Below are 12,869 nucleotides of genomic sequence, written 5' to 3'. Positions count from 1 at the left end.
AGTTGCCCTCTGATCTCTTTTGACTCTTAAAAACTGAACTAGAATTTTCAATTTCCAATCAAATGAGCCCTTTCTGAAGATTATACGAGCGTCCTTTCCATAAAAGCTATATATGCCCGCCGGGCATAACTTACAACGCCCACCCGGGCCCTGGAGGATTGTGTCGATTCCTGAGTTTTCGTATATGATCTTTGAACCATTTTGAAAAAATGGCTCTCTCAAAGTTTTTATCGGATGGGTGAGAGGAAAATAGGGCGTGGGGGGGGGGTGAGTTGCCCTCCGATCTCTTTTGACTCTTAAAAAGTAAACGAGAACGTTCAATTTTCAATCAAATGAGCCGTCTCTGAAGTTTATACGAGCATCCCTTCCTTAAGAACCATGTACCCCCTGAGCATTACTTAAAACGCCTACTCCTGAGCCCTGAGGGGTTGCGTCAACACAGGAGATTTTCTTATTTGACCTTTGAACTATTTTTAACACACTAGCTATCTCTAAATTGTTATCGGATGAGTTTGGGGAAAAAAGGGTGGGGGGCTAGTTGCGCTCGGATATCTTTTGACCATTGAAAAGTGAACTAGAACTTTCAATTTCCAATTAAATGAGCGCTCTCTGAAGTTTATACGAGCATCCCTTTAATAAGAACCTTATACGCCCCCAGGACAACACTTACAACGCCTACCCCCGGGCCGTGGGGGATGTGTCGACACCGTTGTTTTTGTTATCTAATTTTTAACAATTTAAATTAAAATGGTTTTAGCAAAATTTGTAAGCGATGGGCTTGGGGAAAAGGGCGGGGGTAGGGGAGATCTAGTTGCCCTTCAATCTGTTGACTCTTAAAAAGTGAACTAGAACTTTCATTTTCCAATCAAATGAGCTCTCTATGAAGTTTATACGAGCATACCTTTCATAAGAATTATACATGCCTTCAGGGCATAACTTAGAACGCCTTCCCCTGGATCCTGGGGTGTTGAATTGACACCGGGGTTTTTCTTATCTGACCTTTGAACTATTATTTTATATTTTCTTATCTGACTTTAGACACTTTTGGGTTTGGAAAAAGAAGGCGTGGAGGGAGTGGGCTAGTTGTCCTCGGATCTCTTTTGACTCTTAAAAAGTGAACTCGAGCTTTCAATTTTCAATCAAATGAGCCCTCTCTGAAGTTTATACGGGCATCCCTTCCATAAGAACTATATGCCCCAAGGCATAACTTACAACGCCTGCCCCCGGGCCCCGGGGGGTTGTGTTGACACCTGAGTTTTTGTTATCTGACTTATAAACAATTTTTAACATAATGGCTATCTCAAAATTTTTATCAGATACATTTGGTGAAAAAAGGGCGGGGGCTAGTTACCCTCGGATCTCATTTGACTATTAAAAAGTGAACTCGAGCTTTCAATTTCCAGTCAAATGAGCTCTCTCAGAAGTTTTTACAAGCATCCCTTCCATAAGAACCATATATTCCCCCAGGGCATAAATTACAACGCCTGCCCTCGGGCCCTGGGGGGCTGTGTCGACCCCGGAGTTTTCGTTATATGGTCTTTGGACTATTTAAAAAAAAATGGCTACTTCAAAGTTTTTATCAGATAGGTTGAGAAAGAAAGGGCGTGGAGGGGGGGGCTAGGTGTCCTCCGATCTCTTTTGACTCTTAAAAACTGAACTGGAACTTTTAAGTTCCAATCAAATGTGCCCTCTTTGAAATTTATATGAGCATCCCTTCCATAAGAGCCATATATGTCCCCTGGGTATAACTTACAACGCCTGCCCGCAGGTCCTGGGGGGTTGTGTCGACCTCGGAGTGTTGTTATATGATCTTTTAACTTTTTTTTAACAAATTGGCTATCTCAAAATGTTTATCGGATGCATTTGGGAAAAAAATGGCGTTGGGGGCACTGGTTACCCTCCGATATCTTTTGACTCTTAAAAAGTGAACTAGAACTTTCAATTTCCAATCAAATGAACCCTCGCTGAAGTTTGTACGAGCATCCCTTCTATAAAAACCATATATGCCCCCAGGGCATAACTTACAACGAATGCCCCCGGGTCCTTGGGGGTTGTGTCGACATCGGAGTTTTTGTTATGTGATTATTGAACTATTTTTAACAAAATGGCTATCTTAAAATTTTTATCGAATGCATTTGGGAAAAAAGGCGAGGGGGGGGGGGCTAGTTGCCCTCGGATCACTTTTGAATCTTAAAAAGGGCACTAGAACTCTCGATTTCCAATCTAATGAGCCCCCTTTGAAGTTTATACGACGACCCCTTCCATATGAAGCGCCTCTGGAAAAAAAAAAATAATAATAAAACATTGGAGCCGTATGGCCTTTACTATAGGCAACGCTTTAGTGTTGCCTCTGATATCAGTGATACCGTATCTTATAGAAGAAAGTAAGGACAAAAGAGAAGGACGAGTAAAGAAAAGGCAAAAGAAAAACAAAAATTAAGGGAACAAGAAAACGTAAGGAAAAATGAAAAGAAAAGCAAGGAAAAAGAAAAGGAAAAGCAATGAAAAAAGAAAAGAATTTAAGAATCAAAAGTGATTGGAGGGCATTCTCGTACATAGAACGAATCACTTTAATGTTTTTATATTGTATACGATATAAAGACGGGCTTTTGCTAAAGGTCTTCTATCACCTGAATCAAACGGTTGCTCATAATCTACAAAGCTAAGGATTAAAGGGGTCTGATGGGCTCTAAAAAGGCCTGTAAAAGTTTTAATAAGATGTGACATGACCCCCTTTTCTGACATATTATACCTCTGAAGAAAATGGCTTTACCCTTGTGCATTGGAACGCATGATTCTTGTCCATCCTAGATGTATATCTAAAAGCCTTAGATCATTCTAAGTGAAGTAGTTAGGAGTCATTGCCTACAAGAGCACTCACGTCGTACGGGCCGTAATGACTGCTTAGAGAATACCTTTGTGAATGCTGCACGCTTACTTGGAACGGTCTTCCGAAGCAGGTTATCCCGATGAACCCGACTCTTGACTTATTTAAGGAGGAATGGTATAGAATAACACCTGTCTAACTCATTTGTGTTGAATATTTTTAGTTTGTATAATGACTGCAGACGTATAAGAGCATTGATTTTGGTTTCTAAATATTGCCCTGATCGGGCACTATCAGCTATGTTTGCTTCTTTTTTCTTTTTTTTATGGAGCTTTCTAAAATTAAGCCTTTTCATGGAAATTCTATTTTCAATTTTTATAAGAAAATGGTGCACACAAGCTTAATGATTTTAACAGGCAGGTGTAGACGGTTTTGAGTAGAACAATCTGACTTGCACATTTTTTTCCAATTATTTAAAAAAAGCTTTCATCCATCTTTTTTATCCTACTGCGATTTGCTACAATGAGTTTTATACTGGAAACTCCTGAACTGTTGAAAATTAAGTTTCAATAGATGTTCCCTTAATACAGGTATAATGACACTCGATGTAATAAAAAAACAGTGTTTCAACTTGACTTAATGGACACTGCAAGTTAACTTTTCATTATATTATACAAATGGGAATGTTCTGTCGAAATAAGTTACGGTCAAAGATTTTAAAAGACGGGAAAGGACATGCAATTAAAAAAGACTTGGCCTGGTTAGTATGCAGAAGCACTTTGTGAAACATGGTAAAGAAACACACTCAAAGGGGACGTGGCTTGGTTGTCGTGCATAAGAAAAGGTAAAAATAAAGCGAATCAAACAGTTATAGATAGATAAGATAAATAGATAAATATTTATTTCGAGAGATTACTATCAAAAGCCCCGAAGGGCCGAATTCGAAGTCCATGAAAAAATAAATAAACAAGAAAATCATAACAAAAGCACAACAACTAAAAAAATAGATCGGAAGGATATATCATTCCTTTGTCAATTATATTAAAAACTACAAAAGGGCAACTAGTTAAAAAGATAAAAACTGATAAAACTAAAAAAAAATTAAATAATATATACATTAAAAAATTTTTAAAAAACAACATAAAAATGGGATAGGGAACAAAAAGGAAAAGAAAAACGAGCTGTTTGTTTTATCTGTTAGAGATAAGATAAGATCTATGTACAAATTAACAACTATTTATTATATCAGTAAAAAGGGATAAAAAATTTATTATACCGCGAGGTAGTACAAAGAATGCGAGATAAGGTGGGGATATGCTGGGACATAGTTCGTGGAGGACGATTTCTATCAGGTACATGATATTCAGGGAAAAGATTCGCAGTACCGGGTTTCAGAAGTGCCAACTTACCAAAACGGAGGCATAAATTATTTCCTCTTCACTCGATGGTCTCTAGTTTAGAAATATTTAACAAATGCAAATATGGTACTTTGTCCTCTTTAAAAATAATTCTTAGAGCTCTCTTTTGGACATTTTCAATTTTTTGTGTTGCTTCATTTGAGGGCCAGGGTGCCACACAGGATAAGCATACTCTAATATGGGACGCACAAAAGAAATGTATACCTATAGTAAATGTGATTGGGGACAACTAAATTTATTTAAAAGTTTAAGGAGGGAAAGCGAGGAGTTTACTTGTCATGGGATATGGGCATCCCATTTCAAATTGTAAGAATTGTAATACCAAGGAGCTTAAGATATGTGACAGGGGTTTCAGGAGGAATAAGAAAAAGGGGAGGGGATTTAAGGAAACTTACTGAGATTATTGCGGACTTAGAAGGGTTAACTGTCATGACCAGGGAAGAGGCTTCACAGGCAATGTCTTGGAATATGCCCATTTGTTTGCTAAAAATGTTTTTACGACATATCTCTAAAACTGTCAAGTCATCGACAAATTTCCACCTATTGTCATAAAGGGTTGAAAGGGTGTTAATCATAGGAGAAAAAAGGAGAGGGCCTAGAATAGTTCCGTGAGGAGTGCCATTAAATATGGGGAGATGATATGAGAAACCATTTAGATATTTAACTGCTTGAGATCTATTAGAGAGAAAAGAGGCAACGAACTTAACAAGGAAAGTTTCAATGTTAAATTCATTTATAAGTTTATCTATGAGTAAATTGTGGTTGATCAAATCGGAAGATTTTTGAAGATAAATAGGAATCAGATTAAGTCAAGTGGTAAGTTTTTCAAGTAATTTACCCATTGTATCAACAAGATGGATCAGGTAATGAGAGGTTGACGTGGATTTGAGATTACCAAACTGTCTATGATCAATGAGGGGGAGGGTTTTCATCTTAAGCCAGTCTGCGAGAAAACTTTCATGGGTAATAGGACGGATGCCATCAAAGCCTGGCTTCCCATTTTTCTTTTTGATTTGGGGTAATAAAACCTTGTTTCCAATACTGAGAAAACTGTCCAGATTCGGTAATTTCATTAAACAGGGTGGATAGGGGCTTTGAAAGGTAATCACTGAAAGCTTTAATAAGAGGAACAGGAATATCTAAGGGGCAAATGCTTGATCGTTTTAGTTTTTCAATTTTTTTTTACGACATCGAGCGGGGAAATATGGGGGAATGAACAAGGATCAGGAACATCTGGCAATACATAAGGTAGTGGTGGGAGACTCTGGACAATAGAAGCCAGAAACTTATTGAGGTCATTAGCTGTGGTCTTTGGAGGTTTATTTGTATTAAAATTTAGTTTAAGAACTGTAAGTTCTTAAAAGTACAGTTCTTAACTTCGAGGTTAACAACTGTAAGTAAGGTTAGGAGCCTAAGAAAATTTGCTTGATTTTCAAAGACAGGAGAAAATGCCCCCAAAAGTCAAGAAATCATGACGGAAATTGCACCATTAGATTTGGCACACCTGAGAACCATACTGTTGTGTTTTCAAGCTCCCATCTGAAGTTTTCTGGAATTATGTTGTTTTTTCTGCCAGGAGTAAGATCAAGGATTTTTTTTATTTGTTTTTTTACTATATTTTTTTTTTGTTTTAGGTATTTTTTTATTTCTCCCAAGGGTATTCATATCAAACCAGAAGTCCTAGTATATAAAGATAGCGTTCATTTTAACAGAAATTAAATAGTTGCCAAAAAGATTTGAGGGCCAGTAGCCCCCCTCCTGATCTCTTTTTTCCTATAAACCATGCAATAAAAATTTTGAAGAGCCATTTTATTCAGAAAAGTTTGAAGGTCCAATAACTATGCTACTGGGGCTGACCTGACCCCTGACCTGAGGAAAGGGCTGTAAGTCATGAAATTTGTGCATTGTTTCGTACATAGTATTTGTTATTGGGAAGTATACATAAATTTTTCGAAGGAAGGAGGAATTTCTGTGTGTGTGGGGAGGGATATTTTCAGCGGGAAAAATTTTCATGGGTTGTGAAGTTTCTGGGGTTGAACTTCACAGGCAAATTTCACATGGGGGAATTTGCCTGAACTCCTATACGAAGTTCTGTTTTTTCTTTTCTCTCTCTCTCTCTCTTTTTTTTTTTTTTGTCTTACCTTCCCATTGGCGACTCAATTTGACATGTACAGATGTTCCAGGGGCTATTTTCGGCGGGGTTGGAATCGTCTTCGGATTTTTTCTGGTGGGAGGACTGAGAGGTGTAAGGGGTTTTCATGGGATAAATTCTCCCATGGGGAAATTTTCTGCGGGTAAAAATTCTGAACGGGGGAATGTTTCGATGGGAGAAGTTTTTCGTCGGAGGGAGTTTTCTGTGGAGGGGAATGTGGATTTCCTGGTATTATTTGAAAAAATATATCAGTAATTAAACAAGAAAACGTTCTTCTTTCAATCGAAAGCAAGAAGCAACATTAAAGCTTTAAAAGAACAGAAAAAATTTCGTATGAGGGGAGCTACCCCTTCCTAAATGCCTCGCTATTTACTAGGACCTGTTATTCAAATCCTTTTTCAACGACTCCTGAAACACAAGGTCTACTTAAATAGAATAAGAAGCTTTAAGTACAAAAAAAATAATCACGAAGTGCAAGGTGTTGAAGAAGGTCAAAACGAGTTTCATCTGTAAGTATTATGGATATATTTGATTTTTCGCCAGCAACACCAAGAAACCCTAAATATAAAAACTATAAACAACAATAAGCGACAAGTACACTAAAATCAAGGCTGTTAGAAACAATTTCTAAATTTGAAAGACAAAATGTCTTACACCAAAGTTTAACAGTAGCTAAACAGGAAATCGAAATAACGACATTAAATGCATTTAAAGAACAATAACAACAAAAAGATACATGTTACTGTCGTAAATATCGTCATATTAGAAATTACATCATAGTTGTTGAAAATGAGGCTTTGTTTGAACGAACTTTGAAAGAAGTTGCTACTGGAGTTTTTACGACTAAGATAACACGTTCCCCATTCAGTTGTAATTTTCTGCAAAGCAGTTGTTCATCTTGTGTAATTTTGCGCGCGTCATAGGCACTAAAAGTGGTACCACCACTTTTGGGGTGGAAATGATATTACTTATTCTCTTGAAATGGGCTCATAAATATGAGATCACTCATTTGAATTTTTTTTTCCAAAATTACGGCTCCAAAGGAATTTTCTCAGACTCGAGACCTTCGTTTTTTTTCAGGCCAGAAAATGCCAGGATACCAATTTTTTTTTTTACATGGAGCCGTTTTTGAGAAAAAAACAAATAGATACAAAACCAATTATTGTTTGTTTACAGAGATATAATATATACATAACTTTGGCGTAATGGAGCAAAAACAAACTAAGTCCGAGCTACAGATATACAGATTCGGTGAGAAATGAGCCAAGCCGTAGCTCAGTGAAACAAGAAGCTTAGTCCTGAGTTGTCAGAGGAAGCGTTGCCAATAGTAAAGAGCCATAAGGCTTTAATCTTGTATTTTTCTATGTTTCTCCCCTTCCAATGGAAAGGATGGTCGTAAAGGCTTTGAAGGGGCTCATTTTATTGGAAATCAGAAGTTCTAGTGCCCTGTTTGAGAGTCAAAAGTGATCAGAGGGAAACTAACCCCCCCCCCACGCCCTCTTTTCCCCAAATTCAACTGATAAGGTTTTGAGATAGTCATTTTGTTCAAAATAGTCCAAAGGTCAAATAATTATGCCTCAAGGGCTTACAAACCCCCCCATCACGGGGGCAAGGGTTGCTTAACTATGCAAGTTGTCCATTGATAAAATATGAGGTTTTTACGGACTGGGTGGATGTATAAACTGTGGAGGAGGCTTATTCGATTGGAAATTCAAAGTCAAATGTTACCGGAGGTGAACCAGCCACCCCTCTCTCCATATTCTTTTCCCAAAATTTATTCTATCAAATTTTGAGATAGTCATTTCGTTCAAAATAATCGAAAGACCAAATAACTATGCCTCCGGGTTGACAAACCCACCTCCTCTCAGCTTCTGCGGTAAGGGCTGTAAGTTATGCTAGTTGCTCGTTGTTAACATATAAAGTTTTTGTAGAAGGGGTGGTTGTATTAACTTTGGAGCGGGTTCATTTGATTCAAAATTGAAATTATTATTGTCCTCTCTAAGAGTCAAAAGTCATTGGAGGGCAATCAGCTCCCCCCCCCTTTCCCCAAGCCCTTTTTTCTCCAAATGCATCTGATCAAAATTTTGAGATAGCCATTTTGTTCAAAATAGTTCAAAAGTCATAAAACTATAACTCATAGGTTGACAAAGTCCCCCACAGCCTTCGAGGGGACGGGGTAAGTTATGCAAACTACCCATTGTTAACATACAAGTTCTAGGGGCCTTTTTAAGAGTCAAAAGTGATTAGAAGACAACTACCCCCCCCCCTTTCATGCCGTCTTTTCCCCAAATGTATCCAATCAAAATTTTTGGATAACCATATTGTTCAAAATAGTTCAAAGATCAAATAACTATGCCTCTAGGATTGAAAAAACTACACACAGCCCCTGGGACAAGGGCTGTAAGCTATGTAAGTTGTCCATTGCTAACATAGAAGGTTTTTATGGAAGTGATGGCTGTATAAATTTTTGAGGAGGCTCGTTCGATAGGAAATCGGAAGTCCTAGCTCTCTTTTTAGAGTTAAAGGTGATCGGAGGGTAACCAGCCTCCCCCTACAACCTTTTCCCCTAAATGTATCTGATCAAAATTTTGAAATAGCCATCTATTTCAAAATATTCCAAGGACCAAAAAAAATGCTCTAGGGTTGACAAAAACCACCACAGCCTCAGGGGCAAGGGCTATAAGTCGTGCAATTTGCCCGTTGTTAACATATATGGTTTTTATGGAAGAGGTGGTTGTGAAAGCTTTGGAGGGGGCTCATTCAATTGATATAAGAAAGAAAGAAGACGGGCTCTTTTTTTCTGAAAAGCAACAACAAAAATTCCGCATTTTTGCAGAGAGGAGTTTGAAACCTTAATATAGGGTTCTCTGTTACGCTTAATATGAGGATACAATTTTCATTAAGCTTCCATTACTTTTTGGGGTTGTTTCCCCTTTTTATTGCAAATCTGGCAAAGTTTCCCAGGCTAGATTTTATTGACAAAAAAATAAATGCATGTAGGGCTAACGTGGGGCGGGGTCATATGACCAATGTTGTGTTTAACGTATAATTGCAATATCTCCTGAAGAGACTGGTGTAGTAGATTCAAACCTGGAGTTGTTTTTGGAACACCCTGTGTTTCACAAATCACTTTATTTGAGCTAGTTTTGTAGGTATATCTTATTTAATACGCGGAGCAATAATTCTTAATCCCAAAAGTTTCAAATTTGTTCCTTGTTCCCGTAAAAAAACAAAATTTTTCGAATTAAATTACTAAGAAACTAACACTGGAAGATTTTTTAATGGTGAGAGGCATAAAAATTTAAGATATTTTAGGACAGATTGGAATATTACTAAAAGAACCATCTCCAATGTTCTAATACGTATTTACATATTTCTATATTTTACAATAAAACGATAAACCTCTGGGTTTTGAGCTTTAACGTCAAACATGATGCATGAAATTCAATATAATGTTTTAGAGGTAATTACTTGGCAAAAAAAAAAAAATGAGAGAGAGAGAGAAGAAGAAAAAGACTGTCATCCTAACCCAGCGATTGAGATAAATGTGCATTTGAACGAGGTTCTGACCTTACTCATCTATCCAACTACTTAGGACCAATCAGTATAACCGAACCATCAACCAAATAGAAATGTCCAAAGCCATGCAAAGTCGTCATCAATAAATGTAAGTCGTTGTAAATTTACAAGCAAAAGAAGCGGGATGTCTGTCATTTACCCTCTCCCTGGGGCAGTGAAAATGCATAAAAGGGCAAAACTCGATTGCATAAAATTGCTAAATGTATAAAATGGCAAAAGATGAAATTTTTCTTTAAAAAGTATGGTTTGGTCTCCGCCACCTTGAATGAACTATTCAAGGTTCTCCAATCATAGAAAAAAAAATGTGACGTTATGGAGTAGTCCAGGGATTTCTTTATAAGCTAATATTATTTAACACTAGAACGAAATTAAAGAAAATAAAAAGAGCAAAATAATTTTGCATTAAAGTCAATGCAACACAGTACATTGCTTGGACGATTGTCTTTCGTTAAATTTTTGGCTTTCTGGTTACACCAAAAGTTTCTCAAGCTTTGGAATACTTGTTCCCTTGATATAAAATACAAAAGAGAATAAAGATGCTCGCCAAAAAACCAACAAAATTCATGAGAACATCTCAATCGACAATAAGTTCGGACAGTCTAGTAAAACACGAACTAGAATCCCAAACAGACTTGGAAAAAAATACGTATGCCTTTTACAGAAAGACGATGGACAAAGTAATTGAGAAACTCAAACCAGTGGCACAAAAAGTGGGGATACAAAGGAGCGATCTACAAGAACTGCTTTTTCTCTGGGATTTCAGACTAGATGAGAAAATGAGGAGTAAAAATAATGAAGGCGAGAAAGAAAAGGATGATAACAAAATGAGGAAAAAGCGCGTTACAAAGAAGAAGACTCGTAAAGATAGGACTCTGTCTGTAAACACTGAGGGAAGAATAAAGTTGTCGGACAGTGAATCTGACATAAGCGAGGATTTTGATAGTATGGCCGATAAAGCAATCGGAGGAAGGTCAAGTGATTGCATTTTAAATGAAAATGACGATAATTCTGATGACCAGGACACCCAGAATTTTCGGTTTGACGAGTTTGAAACCGAAAATTCTATTTTATGCAATGCAAAATTCAATAAGATAAAACAAAGTAAAAACAAATGGACTTTTTCTTTGTATAATATTGTATTGCATATTGATGGCCACGATTATGTATTTAAAACAGCTGAGGGAACTGCTGAGTTTTGATTTTTTTTTTTTTTTTTTTTGGAGATCGCTTTACCTTGTGTTGAAATTGTAAGTCCGTCATTTATTCCATAATCTGATGTAATTGATGCCGTACATCACAAAATCTTTTCAATATGAATTAAATACACAGAAAACTATTTGGATAGACAGTTTATTGCAAGAGAAGAGCTTGAGCTCAGAACCATGGTTCCAGAGTAGGTCTTGAAACAGAAATTCATTTATTTCCCAAAAAACCTTTAGATGAGATTGTGCCAGAAAAAAGTGTTGCTTTCTGCCGGGACAAAGCAACAATTTCGGCTCAAATAGGATTATGCTGGCGAATACTAATTCTTAGACGGCTGATTCCTTTACTATACTGTGAAGCCTTTCTAGCGGTCTACAGTCCCCATTTCAAAAACCCAGGAAAATTCTATTTTTGGAAATGTAGCATGACTATTGTGTCTAACGGAATTTAGATCGGCAGCTTATCTAAACCAGCCTAGTCTCCTATTCAGTGACATATCGGACACATTAGGGCCGTTCTATTACTCATCTTTGCGCTAAGATCTTACATCTTTTGACAAAGAATGCTTAAAAGTGAAATCTTAGCACTAAGATCTTACATATTATGGCGTTCTTTTGCAAATGTCTTTCATCATTCTTCTCTGATCAGCGCTCTACGATGATGACTATGTCATCAAAGTTCTCTCATCGTTGTTCTATGTGGCAAAAAGATGGCGTCCTTCAAACTTTTTGTTAACATCAGTGAGCTGTAAGATCTTAGAACAAAGATGAGTGAAAAGAACGGAAATCTTTGCAGAAACATGTAAAATCTTAGATGTAAGATCTTAGTGCAAAAGAACTAAGGTTCTAATAAAGTTGGTACCGTGTCAAGGGGTCAGGAAAAAGCACCAATAGCGACGGGTTTTAATGGCATCATAGAAGCTTAACAACTTGAATAATTTACAGCCCTCGCCCCAGGGGCTGGGGGAGGGTTCAATCCCGGAAGTATAGTTGTTTTGCCTTTGGACTGTTTTGTAAAGCATGGCTATCTCAAAATTTTGACCGGATGCATTTAGGTTAAAGGGCATTGGGGAGGGGGGGTTGCCCTCTGATCACTTTGGACTCTTACAAATGAACTAGAAATTTAGATTACCAATGGAATAAACCCTCTTCAAAGTTTGTACCACCAACCCTTCCACAAAAACCTTATATGTTAATAATGGGGAACTTTCGTAAGTTACAGTCCTTGCCCCAGGGACTAGGGGATTTTTCAACCCCTGGAGTTGTAGTTAATTTGACTATTTTTGACAAAATAGCGTATCTCAAAATTTTGATCACATGCATTTGGGGGGGAGGGAAGGGTGTAAGAGGGGGGGGTAGCTGGCTACTCTCCAATCAGTTTTGTTTTTTTTTGAAGGCATTAGAACTTTCAATTTCAAATCGTATGATCTCTTTCTAAAGTTTATATGACCGCCCCTTTAAAAAAACACTTATATATTAACAATTAGCAACTATCATAGCTTATAGCCCTTGCCCCAAAGGTTGGGGGGAATTACCAAACACGGAACCATAGTTACTTGATCTTCGGACAATTTTGAACAAAATGATGGTCTCAAAATCTTGATCAGAAGCATTTGGGGTGAAAAGGGTGATGGGGGCTGGTTGCCCTCTGATAACTTTCGTCTCTTAAAAAAGAGTTGGAACTTTCGATT

The sequence above is a fragment of the Artemia sp. Qi Xiang Cuo genome, chromosome 19 (genome assembly GCF_049724085.1).
Source record: "Artemia sp. Qi Xiang Cuo chromosome 19, ASM4972408v1, whole genome shotgun sequence".
NCBI lineage: Eukaryota > Metazoa > Arthropoda > Branchiopoda > Anostraca > Artemiidae > Artemia > Artemia sp. Qi Xiang Cuo.
Note: the sequence above shows the minus strand (reverse complement) of the source record.